Raw genomic sequence first — 6,412 nt, 5'->3', positions numbered from 1 at the left:
AACCCAGCTTCCCTGAGCCTTGAGGGGAAGCCGTCCATCTTGGAAAAAACAGTCTGTATGAATAATTGCCCAAACCACTCACGCCAGAGTGATTATACACCTGCTTACCTTGGTGGGGTGGAGCCCATTCTTCATCTTGTATCTGTTTCTGTGCACAGCCCCATGACAACACCAACACCCAGGCCCAGAGGGACCCTGGGATGATTTGTAATACAGAGAAAGGAAGGCGGCAGACAGCCGACTCTGCCCCCCAAAGTGAGCGTAAACTGAAAACATGGCTCACCTGTGAAACCTCTAGTCTCTAGCCCATCACAGAGGGGTGCCTTCACCTTCCCAGTTCAACCGCTCAGAGTGGAGTCATTGCTTTGCACTTAGCTCCAGAATTGCTCAGAGCTGCCTTGCATCTGTATGCATGGCCCTGGAGCAGCAGAAGGGCTTCTACAGGCCTTTAATCCCCCCTCCCCGCCCCCGCCAGTGCCCACCACAGTGCACTGGACATGGGGCATATTTAATCATGGCTTGCTAACAGCTTGTTCCACTGTTAATTTCACAGCCAGCTCTAGGAGGAGTGGGCACAGAAGGATGTAATTAGATGACCTCAACTAATTTCCTCCCCCATTAAGCCAGGCTATGACCTGTCTTAGTAGTGTCACCCAGCATAGAAAAATTAAAAAATAAAATCTGCTAGATCAGTTTTTTTTTTTTTTAAACGCAACAACAAGCACACCTGTTTGTTCCTGCCTTGAGATCACTTCCCAGGTGTTTGCTCTCGACATACGAGCCATCTTCACACCCAAGCAAGTCCAAGTAGCACAATGACCCTGAACCATGCCATCCCTGAGACCCTGTCCTCCATAACGGGTATGGGGGCCCTCCTCCCCACAGCTGTGACTGTTTTCATATTTTATCCAGATAAGAACCTTATTGTATGATATTCTGATGAGTTGGGAACTGTGTTTTCCCGTCCAACAGGTTTAAGAGTCTCCTTCCGGCAAAGCCCTGTACGTAATATATGTCCATACTTTATTTACAGGCAGACAGACAGAGCTCCTTGTTTCTTAGCCTGGTAACAACCTGAGGTCGTTCATCACCGGCTTGCTCCTTTTTTAAATTCACTGAGCAGCAGGCGTCTCTTTAAACTCATGTGCATAATGCATTTTAAAGAGCGTTTTCTGCACAGATCCATTTGCTCGACCTCGGCTCCGAGCACAAGATGGAATGGTGTTTTAGCAAGCACCTCCTGCAGCCTATTTGGAATGCATATACTGGGATGTAAATGTGGCTGTGCAGCACTAGGGCTTGGAGGGGAGGCTGTGGTTCAATGCTGGTGCTGGGTGATGGTTCAGTGCAGGACCCTGGGCATGGGGTTTTGGAGGCTACGAAGTCTACAAGGCAGGGTTGCTGTCCTCCGGGCAGGGCACCAGGATGGGCATGTGAATAACTAGGGTAAAAGGCAAAGGGAAGCAGAGTTGGAACCTCTTTTTGTGTGGGGAAGTGCTTCTTGCAGGCTGTGGTCTTGCAAGATGGTAACTGGGTACCTGGGTCTCTCATCACTGCTTCAGTGAGGGGTGCTGGACCAAAGCTGGTTTATCCGGTAGGACTTCCTGGAGGAACCGCTTGCCTTGAATGAAGGGTTGGGTCTAGGGAGAGGGGGCAGGAAGTTCACACCTGGCTGGAGAACTATCCCTGGTGAAGCCCCTGCATTGTAGTGTGGAGTGAGCAGCTCTCGGTTGGAAAGGTGCATGGGTTCACATGGAGAATGGCCCTGGAGGGCCTAGAGGTCCTCAGACCTCACCTGCTCCAAACCAGGCCCAGGACTTCTCCCTCCAAGTCCGGTCTCCCAGTTTCCTGCCTTGGCGAATGGTGTCTCGTCCATCGGAAATCTGCAAGCAAGTTTCCTTCCTCACCCTCAAGTCTTATCTAATCAATAATAAGGGTGCTTTTGATTGTCCTAAATTTCTCTGGAATCACCCATTTTCCTCTCTACTCCACCTCACCCTCCCAGTACATGAATCCCCAATCTTCCCTGGACCTCTGCAATGCCACCCAACTGATCTGTCCAAATATGCTTGTCCCCTGTAGTCTATTCTCTACATTGCAGCTAGAAACATCCTTTCCAGTCAACCTAACCTTGTCCCTCCTCTGCCTAAAACCTTCAATGGCTCACTATTGCCCTTAGAATAAAGACCAATATGCTCAGCATGGCATTCAGCGCTCCCTATGGCCTCCTCCTGTCTTCAATCATATCACAATCTTTGCTTTCTGGGCTCCAGCTTCCCTGGCTTCCTCCTCAATCCCTGTCTCTGGGAGTCAAGCTCATGTCAGGCTCATTTTTCTCCCTTCTTGACTCAGGTGGCCCTCATTATTCCTTCCCAAGGCCCAGTCCTCACCTTCTCCAGGAAGCCTCCCCTGGCCTCTCTGACTAGTCCCCCAATTTCAGGCTCTGTCACCACTGTGTACCTCTTGTCACGGTTCTGATCACAGCTGTAATTTTATATTTGTTTGTGTGCACAATTCTCAAATGTCTCTATTATAGCTGGTATTATACAGCTACCAGGCTGCACGCAGCATGGATGCACACACAGGGGTTGGTTTTGTTCATAGTTGTATGCACAATACATCACGTGTTACTGAGCGGATGGACGTGGGAGACCTTGAAACGGCTGGGGTGTTTAAACACCGCGGTCTGGACCACAGAGGCTGCCGAGTGCCGCTGATGTGTGGAGGCTGCTGTTGCTGCAGGTGGGGGCTGCTGGGGTTGGAGAAGGGAAGTAGAATGCAAACGCCCCCGGATGATTCTCCAAAAAGCTAAACAAAGAGAGGGCCAGACAGAAGGCCAGGTAAGAGGCAACAGGGGCAGCCAAGGTCGCCACAGCACTGCGGCTGAGGTCAAGTCCAGGCTCCTGGAAGGAAGGAAAGGAAAAGAAGTGCAAAGGACTCTGGATCTGCAAGAGGCTGTTAGGGAACCACAGCTGACAAGAGCAAGGCTCCCACTGGCCTCGTGGCATTTGTACAAATTGTTACCAGAGAGTTAACCAACAACAACCCTCCCTGCTGGCTTCCAGCTGGCAGGCCCAAGTCCCCGAGTCCCAGCTCAGTGTCCTGGTCATGCCACAAGGAACACACTTCAGAGAGCATTGGCCAGGCCAGCCCTGAGCAGCCCTCCTCCCCTGCCAGGTGACGCTGTCCCCTAATGGGAGTTGGTGGGACCTGCCCCTTCTGCACTGCAAGGAGCCGCAGGGGCAGAGCTTGGAGCTGGACTCATCAGCTTTTTTCCTGCTGGAACAGAGAAAGACTGTCTCTGGTTTGAGCCCCTTGGCACCCCCAGGAAGGCCTCCAAACCCCACACTGTCCCAAACCCTAGGCTTGTACATGAAAACTCTTCATCCCTAAGGCAACAATAGGAGTGAGAGGGAATGGACACTTGTCTTCTAGAGGGGATGAGTCAGCTTGGAGCCCTGTCCACACATCTCACCCTCCAAAGGTGGGGCTGGCTGGCCATGTCATAGGGATCTCGAGAGCTGGTTGCATACGTTTGGGAGCAGCACCAAGGCAGATCCCAAGATAGGCCAAGCTACGCCTTGCACTTGCTTGGGGAGTGTTCCATGGGCAAGAAAAATCTGGGTTGAGGAGCAAAAAGCTCACGAGTTTCTGTCCTAGTTTGGCAGTTTTCAGGTTTTTAATAACGGTGAGAACAAACACTTTAAATGCATGAGCCAGGCGCTGCCCTCAAGCCTTCCCTGTGAACCATCTCATTCCGTTCCTACAAGATGAAATGAGCCTCATACACGGGTGCTATCATCATCCTCAATTCACTGATGAGGAGACAGAAGATCCCAGCAGTGAAGTACCGGGCCCACATGCAATCATGTCTGGCTGACTTTAAACCCGTGCTTTGTTTTTTGTTTTTTGTTTTTTTTTTTTGAGACTGAGTCTCTTGTTGCCCAGGCTGGAGTGCAGTGGCACAATCTCGGCTCACTGCAACCTCAACCTCCCAGGTTCAAGCAATTCTACTACCTCAGCCTCCCGAGTAGCTGGGATTACAGGTGCCTGCCACCACACCCGGCTAATTTTTTGTATTTTTTAGTAGAGACAGGGTTTCACCATGTTGGCCAGGCTCCAGGCTGGTCTCGAAGTCCTGACCTCAGGTAATCCACCTGCCTCGGCCTCCCAAAGTGCTGGGATTACAGGCATGAGCCACCATGCCCGGCCAAACCCGTGCTCTCAGCTGCGGTGCCAGAGCTGGTTTTCCCAATCTCAGCACCACCGGCATTTGGGACTGGATAATTCTGCGTTGTGGACCTGTCCTGTACATTGTTGAATGTTTATCAGCATCTCTGGACTCTCTACTCATTAGATGCCAGTAGCATCCCCCACATGCCTAGTAATCAACAATCCAAAAGAAATATTTCCAGGCTTGCCAAATGTCCCCAGAGGGGCGGGGGGGCAAAATTGCCCGTGGCTGAGAGTCACTGTGCTAGACTTTTTCATGCGGCGGCCCAAGGAAGTGAGGGTTGTCCACGTTCCCATCTCCCCATCCTTATCCCTGCTGGGGACGAGACAGGAGACACATCCAACATCACATGCCCTCTTCTTTGGGTTCCAGCAATTTCTTCGGATCATTTATGTCCAACTACATTTTGACTCCTTGGAGGACAGAGCTCATGCCTCCAGCTCTTTAGTGGCCTCTGCAATGCCTAGCATGAGCTGGGCATACAGGTGGCACCTGATAATGACTTCCTGAAAGACCAAATGCCATGGAGTACTTAGAATTTATTTTCCTTCCTCTCTCTCTCTCTCTCTCTCTCTCTCCTTTCCCTTCCCTCCTTTCTCTTTCCCTTCCCTTCCCCCCTTCCCTCCTCTCTTTCCTTCTCTCTTTCTCTCCCCCGCTTCCCTCCTCTCTCTCCCCCCTCCCCTCCCCTTCCCTCCTCTCTCTCTTTCTTTCCGTCTTTGTCTCTCTCTCTTGCTGTCTTTCTTCAGGTGGCTTTCAGGGGATACACAGCTGTTGGTCCTAGGTGGCCCAGGACACAACTAGAAGCTCAGGGCAGGGCCCACCATGGTCCAGGGAAATGCCCACATCAGGGGCAGAGCTCTTCTGTGCTGGCCTTTGTTCTTTGGGTCTGGAATTGTCTGGTCATAGATGGATGTGAGCCACGTCTCCTATTGTGAAGACAGCCCTTGCTCAGGGTGGTGGGGACCATGAGAGCGCTTTGGCAGAGGCCTGTCTGTCCCCTTAGCTTTGACTCTCTTGTCTGTTCTTATCTTTTCCTCCTGGGGTTTTAAGAATGTACCCCTGGGCGCACCACCCAACTGAGAGGAGTTAGGGAGAGGGTGAAGATGGTGGGAGAAAGCGTGCTCTCTTCACACTGGGGGCCCAGCCAAACAGAGCCGACCCCGACGGCCTCCTCTCCGCCTTCCTCCCCCATCACCCGGGCGAGGCCCACCAGCGTCCTGCTCTGGGCTCCTTCCTCCAGGTTCTCCTGGATCCACAGCCACGGAGCCCTGCTTTGGTCGACAGCTCCAGTGGCCGGGTGGGCTCTACAGGATCATACACCTCTTTCTGTTCCTACCCTAAGTGACCTTGTACAGGTGAACATACAGCTCTGAGCTCCCGCTGTGCTGCTCTGCTGAGCCTGGAGCCCCCGCCTCCTGCACTCCCAACTCTGGCTCTGCTCAGTGCCTATGGGACAAACACTGTGGGGAAGTCTTGGTGCCTGCAGTGTGCCTGGTGCTGTCTCCATGGGTGGGGGGAGGCCATGCTGCTCCCATGGCTCCTGCATGCAGTCACTCAGCTAAGTATCTGACCCCAGCTCAAGCAAAAGTCACAGGACCCCCATTAGGCATGGTTGACTGACATTTCCTGATGGCTGCAGCCACAGAGGAGCAGAAGTGGGGGTCAGCTCTGTAAAAGGGAAGAGGTGAGCCACGTCCAGAGGCTGCACATCTGGGTGACCCTGGGGACCAGACAGAAGGTGAGATCCAGGCCAAAGCCCAGTGACTTCAGGTCCTTCCTGAACACCTCCATGTTGGCATTCCAGCATTCTCAGCGGACAGGGCTTAGGAAACAGCCCCGCGCTGGCTGGGTAACTGGACTTGCAGGGCTGGCCCCAGCCCTTCTCTGTCCCGTCTGCCTTCTGGTTCCTGCTCTCACACAGGGTGGGCAGCTCCCAGCATCACAGGACCATGGTAGAGGCCCCAAGAGAAACCACTGGGAGACCACGTGCATTTATCAATAAGGTCACACGGCCTCATCTATACCACACACTCCAACCCTTCCCTCCGGATAACCCTGCAGTTCCCACACGCAGGTAGAGAGAGTGGGTGTGTGTGCGCCAGAGGCCCAGAGAGAGGCAGAGATTGATTTCCAATACCACCCAAATCGCTCAATAAACAGACAAAGTTCCCAGCCCCA

This window comes from Macaca fascicularis, chromosome 10 (genome assembly GCF_037993035.2).
Source record: "Macaca fascicularis isolate 582-1 chromosome 10, T2T-MFA8v1.1".
Lineage (NCBI taxonomy): Eukaryota > Metazoa > Chordata > Mammalia > Primates > Cercopithecidae > Macaca > Macaca fascicularis.
Note: the sequence above shows the minus strand (reverse complement) of the source record.